The following is a 7,500-nucleotide window of genomic DNA, read 5'->3' as shown; positions in this document are numbered from 1 at the left end:
GTTTAAGTTCGGCCAGTATCAATGACAAGATATGTTTTCAATTACTAATTATAAACCTTAAAGCTATAATTATTGCAATATTTGATGAATATAGACATAAATGAAGACTATTGTGAGGGAGAGAGTTATAATAAATTATGAATTTGTATATAGTTTCTTATAAACAGGTTTGCAATAGGGCTTTTAATGTGGAGGTTTTGATGTGTTGAATACACAATGTTGATCAGAAAAATATGCTTTAAATTTACAATATAATCTTTAATACTTCAGGATTTGCTATATTTGGTGACTGTAATACAGAATAAAACTAGTATAGGCAAGAATGTTGTTTATACTTAAGAAGTTTTTGAAAAAATCTTATGAAAAGGTTTACAATAGCAGATTTCAATGTTAAAGTTTGCGAGGACTGGATGATCAAGATTACTATGGTTCGAACAGGTTAATTAGAGCTGGATAGTAAAGGCTTGTAATGCTGACACAGATTGAGTGTTTGTGTTTATTTGACATGTTGAAAAGTGGGTCAACGGCGTGCAGACGGCTTTAGTTCGTCTGCTATTTAAAGGGACATTTTCTTGAAAAATTAAACTAGTAATGAAAGGAGTCGAATGCTCTACCACTGAGCTATATACCCACGCCAATCACATCGTCAAACACGCACTTATTTTCACCACTGGGCAACAGCCAATACCTGGTAATCACCGGTACAATGACTTTCAGGCATCGAGCCAAAGCCACCAGGTTCCGCGTGTGCTGCCAGGAAGGAAAACGGACTCCGCCGCTGTACGAAAACAGTGGCTGCCCCAGGTGAGGCTCGAACTCACAACCTCCGCATTCCTCAAACCTGTGTATAACACAGGGAAGGTACTGTCTATAAGTACGGCGCGCTTTTTTTTTTTTTTTTTTTGTAAAATGTTTATTCACAGAAAGTATATTCATTATAATATTTACAACATTTTATAACATTCTATTCACTTTACATCTATTCACAGTGAAAAATACTAAGTTATGTATATACAGGCAAATCTAATTTACAGTAACAGTAATGTACAGTGTATAATAAGAACAAATATTTTTTGTTATTTATAATATGTATAGAATGAGAGACAAGTATGTATAAAAGAGTAAAAAGAATAAATAAAATATATTATGTACAATTAAAATCTATGCCTGTCATATACACAATTATAGAGATAGATAATTACAACGTTTTAGGTGCGGCTAGTATCAATGACAATATATGTTTTCGATTACTAATTATAATTCTAAATGCTACAATTATTACATTATTTGGTGACTTTAAACATAAATGAAAACTATTATGAGTAAAAGAGATGAATTTAGTTAAGGATTTACAAATAATTTCTTAAAAACAGGTTAACAATATGATTTCTAGTATAGAGGTTTTTGTGTGTTAGATACACAGTGTCTAACAGAAAAATAAGCTTTAAAATTAAAATATAGTCTTTAAAGTGATAGGAATTAACATATTTGGTGACTTTAAATGCTAATAAAGATATTATAGACAAGAAAAATGTTTATACTTAAATAATTGTTAAGAAATTCTGATGAAAAGGTTTGCAAAAGCAAATTCCCATGTTAAATTTTTTGGAGGGCTGGATGAACAAGTTTACTATGGGGAATATAGGTAACTTTGAACTGGATAATAAAGGCTTGTGATGCTGACACAGATTGAGTGTTTATGTCTGGATGACGGGTTGTAAAGTGGGTCACAATAATAGTAAACTTGTATCATGATATTATATTTCTAATTCAAATAACATGTATATTTTTAAAACAATTGGGTAAAATAGACAAATAAAAAGTTATATATGATTAGAAAGTTACGGAGAAAATGCTTCAAACAGTTTTATTACATGTTGTAGTTTAAGTACGGCGCGCTAACCGATTGTGCCACTGGGGCGCACAATCGGCTTTCGTTTCGCTAAAAGGGTATACCTAAATGGAATATTGATGGGGATCTCGGACAAGCTGGCAAGAAAATAGTGGTCCACTTTTAGTACGGATGGGGTTCGAACCCATGCGGACATACGTCCATTGGAACTTAAGTCCAACGCCTTAACCACTCGGCCACCGTACTGTACCAGCTTATTGGATCCGACGGTATTTGCACCCCTCGCGTCTCTTGGCGGGTCACAAACTCAGCTGGGATGCTGGAAAATGCCACCGACATCCTTCTCATCGATCGTCTTCGCCATAATGCTCATTGAACATTGTAAAATGCAGAAAAGGTTAATGCGCCTCTGCCGTGACCAGGATTCGAACCTGGGTCGTCACGGCCACAACGTGAAGTCCTAACCACTAGACGATCACGGCTACAGAACGCACGGAACTCTCAACCTCAACTACGGCTTGGTATCGCATCGAAGCCATTACCGTATGGCTTCAGTTCCCTCGAAACTTGGGCTTATTGAGCGTTTTCCTCTCGTATCGGTAGAGTGGCCGAGCGGTCTAAGGCGCTGGTTTTAGGCACCAGTCTCTTCGGAGGCGTGGGTTCGAATCCCACCTCTGCCAGATTGTTTTGAAGTCGTCACTCTCGAAGAAACCCCGCTCAACACATTTCGAAGGAAACCGTCTGGCTAGGGTTAGGGTTAGCAAACACCGCATGTGCCGTCTGCGAAAAGAGCGCGGGTCGTGCGCTACCTACCATACCGAAGAACACGTTCGCATCGGTTGGATGGCCGAGCGGTCTAAGGCGCTGGTTTAAGGCACCAGTGTCTTCGGAGGCGTGGGTTCGAATCCCACTCCAGCCATCAGCTTTTGATGCCAGTAATGCGACTTTCCGGCACAGTCCCCGCCCAAATGATGAAACAAAAGTAGCCCCCACCACCTTTGCATTTGTATTGACGACCCAGCTTTAGCTGCACGCAACCCCATTTTAGACACGAACGACGAGTTTGGCGAGAAAAAAGTATCCGACGAGACGGATTTGAACCATCGACCTAGGAATATCAATTATCTTTCTAACTACAGTCCCCCGCTCTACCAACTGAGCTATCGTCGGGTTGATGAAATTTGTCAACCGTGTTTTATCCTTGCGATAACTCTCACCAAATGCAAAAACAAAACAAAACAAACCAAAAGAGAGAGAGAGAGAGAGAGAGAAAGAGAGAGAGAGAGAGAGAGGTGGGGGGAGGGAGGGGAAAAAAAAATATGGAACGCTTCACGAATTTGCGTGTCATCCTTGCGCAGGGGCCATGCTAATCTTCTCTGTATCGTTCCAATTTTAGTATATGTACTACGTGAGTAGTACAATCTAATGGGAGAGTGTCGATCTATATATACCGCCGTGCTGCAAGCAACGCTTTTCGACGACTGTCTTCATTAGCATGCACGGATATTGACGGCGGACATTCCTTGCTTCATTTGACACGTGCGACCCCGAGTCCGATATCAAAATGTGGCGTTTGGTACGATGCGTGCAACTATTCGAGAAAATGACAGAAATGCAAAGACCCGGTTTTTATCACGTCTCCGGCCGTCTATGCTCACACGACACCCGGCAGGACCCTAGTCGTTTGTTCAACGTACGTAGACTTCATTATCCAGGCAGCGGCCAATCCGAAGGAAGCCATTCACTCTAATAACAGTTTAATCACGCTAAACAAACACCGAATGCGCGAAAGCCGGCCTTGTATTGATTGGCAATCGACCCGTCTAATGGGGGTCACAATGCCCCCCCCCCCCCCGTTGTCGCAAAATGGCACCTCCGACCTAAACCCGTTCTTTCTGCCGAAGAAAAAAAAAAGCTTTTACAGGGGACACCCGGGATTGAACCAGGGACCTCTCGATCTGCAGTCGAATGCTCTACCACTGAGCTATATCCCCACGCCAATCACATCGTCAAACACGCACTTATTTTCACCACTGGGCAACAGCCAATACCTGGTAATCACCGGTACAATGACTTTCAGGCATCGAGCCAAAGCCACCAGGTTCCGCGTGTGCTGCCAGGAAGGAAAACGGACTCCGCCGCTGTACGAAAACAGTGGCTGCCCCAGGTGAGGCTCGAACTCACAACCTCCGCATTCCTCAAACCTGTGTATAACACAGGGAAGGTACTGTCTATAAGTACGGCGCGCTTTTTTTTTTTTTCCTTGTAAATATATTTATTCAGATATTTAAATATATACAGATATGTCATACATGAATAAACAAAAATATACTAAACATATTTATACAGATACATGTGAAAGAGTTATTAAATAAGGTTTAAAAACATATTTTTGAAGGTTTTCTAGCTTCACATAGTACAAATATTTACAGAGTATACATTAAAAGTAATTAATAATTTACAAGGTAAAAGTCGAGGGTATATACAAACTCTTTCAAAAATCTAATTGTATATCTCCATTATCTTCGTAAACTATAAGAAATGATGGTTTGATGAATTTATCAATAAACGTATTTTTATTCTTAAAATATTTACTAATATGATATAGGTTATCTTTCAATATATGTTTAAATAACAAAATAATATTTAATCTAGAGTTTATATGATCTAACATAAACATTCGGCGTTTATAAATCGCTTGTCTTGCTGCAGATAAAACAACATCGCTCAGTTCTACTTGTCCGGTCACAATAGTAGACTGAATTCCTAACAGTAAACCGGACTTAAAATCATCATTATTAATTTTATACTTTAAAATATCGTTAATAATCTCCTTTAGTAAAGCAATTAAATTGGAAAGACAACTGCAATCTATAAACATATGGACAATATCTTCTATATTTATTTTACATACAGGACATAAATTATTATCAACAATTTTCACTTTGTATAATTTTTCCTTAGTCCAAACAATATTGTGAGCAATTTTAAAATCTAAATCAATATTTTTCGGGTTCTTATAATTCTTAAAAACACTTTTCCACACAACTGGCCAATTAACATTAATATTATTTTCCTTCCAATAACAATAGGATGCTGGGTCAGAAACATAATTCTTAAGTAATAATTTGTAACAAAATTTAGAAGTAAGTTCATTTGATTTGACAGATTCATCATTTAATATAAAAACAACTTCATCACAAGTACTACAAGTGCTATCGTAACATTGGTTTTCAATAATATTCTTCCATGATTCGGGTATTGATGATTTAATTAACTCGTAGTTCTTTAAAATCTTGTCATTGTCATAAATGTCAGTATCGTCGTTAATAATATCATTTACAGAATGAAACGGGATAAAACCCAGTTTAACATAATAAACAATATCATAAATATATTTAATACTAGGTGACTGGAATAATTTAAAATCTAACATTCGTCCGTTATGCCTAATAAGGCTATTATTAAATATAGGTTGAATAGACACATCTTTAATATTTCTGGGTTCGGGCCTCGTATGTTTATTTAAGTCATCCCAAGCATGTAGAATATATTTATAAAATTCAGGTAAATTCGATAATATATTCTTATCTAGATTCAGTTTTAAAATATTCATACAATTCTTAAAACATGCGTTTTTAGAAAGATAATAAGTCATAATACTTTTCCATACATGATTGTAGTTAATATCACAAAATTTAGTGATCCATTTTAAGCAAAGAGATTGGCATTTTAATTTAATATTGGGTAAATTTAATCCACCGTCTGCTTTTGTTTTTACAAGAGTTGTGTATTTAACACGGGGCGGCTTGCCTCGCCACAGAAACTTATTGACGAGCGATGTTATTTCACGCTCTACAGCGTCAGGTAACGGTATAACACTCGCTGTATACCACAGTTTTGATAGAAGGAGGGATTGTATCACAGTCACTTTACCTGCAAGGGTAATACGCCGCCTGCTCCATAGGCCTAGAAGTTGTTTAATTTTACTAATTTTACTATCCCAATTTAAACTACTACAAACTTTTCTATTGGGTCCTAAATAAACACCTAAAATTTCAATAGCGTCGGAAACAATTTTTACATCAATATGATAAGCATAATCTAGATATTCGCTTTTACCAATAGGAAGCAGTTCTGACTTTGATTTATTTATCAACGCCCCGGAGCCCCTGCAATATAATTTTAAAACCTCAAAAACGCTATTTACAGACTCTATGTTTGCTAATGTTAGATTCGTATCATCAGCATGCTGATATATTAAAGAGACAATATTGGAATCTTTTATAGGTATTCCTTTTAAAGGAGATTGTTTAATTAGTAGATTTAGTGGTTCTGCAGTAATAACATATAAGATTGTTGATAATGGACACCCCTGTCTAACTGATCTACCTACTTTAAAGAAAGGAGATAAGTGACCATTACATTTAACTGTACTTGAAATATCTGAATATAAAATCTTAATCCATTTAATAAAACTATCCCCAAACCCAAAACACTTTAAAACATGAAATAAATATGTGTGTGACACTCTATCAAAGGCCTTTTCGGCATCTAATTTTAATATAAAACCTTCAATATCTTCATCGTCTGTATAATCGATTAAATCTCTAATAGATGCAACTGTATGTAAAATATTTCTATCTGGAATAGAGCAAGTCTGTTCAGGGGATATAATAGTATGTATAACTTTTCTTAATCTAGTAGATAAACATTTTGATAAAATCTTATAATCTGTATTTAAAAGAGAGATTGGCCTGTAATTTTTAAGATTTCGTCTATCACCCTTGTCTTTAAAGATAAGAGTTAACATTCCTTTTCGCATAGAGCGAGACATAATTCCATTAGCATATATATAATTAATAACATGTTGATATAATGGGCCCAAAATATCCCAAAACTTTAAATATAATTCTGGTGGTAGTGAATCTAAGCCAGGACTTTTATTTTTAGTCAAGCTTTTGAGTGTTGTAGATAATTCGTCTAAAGTAATACTTTTATCGCAGAATTCTCGGTCTATAGGTAAAATAGTATTATTTATTACTTTAGATAAATCATTTATAGCACTTAAATTATCTTCATCTTTAGCATATAGATTACTATAAAAGGAAGAACATTCATATAAAATAGAACTAGTATCATTTAAAATATCATCATTGTCATTAATCAATTCTTTAATACATTTATTATTTTGTCTCTGCTTTTCTAAACTTAAAAAATATGATGTATTCCGATCACTTTCTACAGCATGTTGTACTTTTGATCTTAAGATGGCTCCTTTGCATAAATCATTTTCTATGTGTTCAAGTTTAGTTTCTAATTCAATCATTGTATCAAAATTTGTGCCGTTTGTTCTTTCTAATCTTGCATATTCCTTAGTTAATTTATTCTGTACATCCCAATATAATTCCCTCTGTTTCTTTTTAATATGTTTCGAATAAATACGTGCTGTAGATTTTATCTTGTATTTAAGATTGTCCCACCATACTAGTGGTTCAGAATTAAAAAGATCCAATTTACTTTCATTTATAATAATATTATTTATCTTTTCACAAAATACTATGTCATTTAATAAAGTATTGTTAAAAATATAAACACCTGGACCACGTTCACACTCACTTAAATCTACCGTTAGAATCACTTGGCTA

The 7,500-nt window shown here is 35.3% G+C and overlaps 7 non-coding genes across 7 annotated transcripts; 2 read left to right on the top strand and 5 right to left on the bottom strand.

Moving 5' to 3' along the window:
- Positions 1-2,015: 2,015 nt before the first annotated feature.
- On the bottom strand, positions 2,016-2,098 carry Trnal-uaa (transfer RNA leucine (anticodon UAA)). Its single transcript has one exon. It is a non-coding gene; the product is annotated as a tRNA-Leu (tRNA).
- Positions 2,099-2,262: 164 nt separating this feature from the next.
- Trnah-gug (transfer RNA histidin (anticodon GUG)) lies at positions 2,263-2,334 on the bottom strand. The gene has a single exon. It is a non-coding gene; the product is annotated as a tRNA-His (tRNA).
- A 116-nt stretch (positions 2,335-2,450) lies between these two features.
- On the top strand, positions 2,451-2,532 carry Trnal-uag (transfer RNA leucine (anticodon UAG)). The gene has a single exon. It is a non-coding gene; the product is annotated as a tRNA-Leu (tRNA).
- A 157-nt stretch (positions 2,533-2,689) lies between these two features.
- Trnal-aag (transfer RNA leucine (anticodon AAG)) lies at positions 2,690-2,771 on the top strand. Its single transcript has one exon. It is a non-coding gene; the product is annotated as a tRNA-Leu (tRNA).
- Positions 2,772-2,932: 161 nt separating this feature from the next.
- On the bottom strand, positions 2,933-3,022 carry Trnay-gua (transfer RNA tyrosine (anticodon GUA)). Its single transcript is given in 2 exon segments — positions 2,933-2,968; positions 2,986-3,022. It is a non-coding gene; the product is annotated as a tRNA-Tyr (tRNA).
- Positions 3,023-3,165: 143 nt separating this feature from the next.
- On the bottom strand, positions 3,166-3,271 carry LOC126822840 (U6 spliceosomal RNA). The gene has a single exon (XR_007681048.1). It is a non-coding gene; the product is annotated as a U6 spliceosomal RNA (small nuclear RNA).
- A 503-nt stretch (positions 3,272-3,774) lies between these two features.
- Trnac-gca (transfer RNA cysteine (anticodon GCA)) lies at positions 3,775-3,846 on the bottom strand. The gene has a single exon. It is a non-coding gene; the product is annotated as a tRNA-Cys (tRNA).
- Between the last annotated feature and the right edge of the window lie 3,654 nt (positions 3,847-7,500).

The sequence above is a fragment of the Patella vulgata genome, chromosome 5 (assembly GCF_932274485.2).
Source record: "Patella vulgata chromosome 5, xgPatVulg1.2, whole genome shotgun sequence".
Classification (NCBI taxonomy): Eukaryota; Metazoa; Mollusca; class Gastropoda; family Patellidae; genus Patella; species Patella vulgata.
The sequence above is the reverse complement of the archived record's forward strand: the minus strand, read 5'-3'. Positions and strand labels throughout refer to the sequence as shown.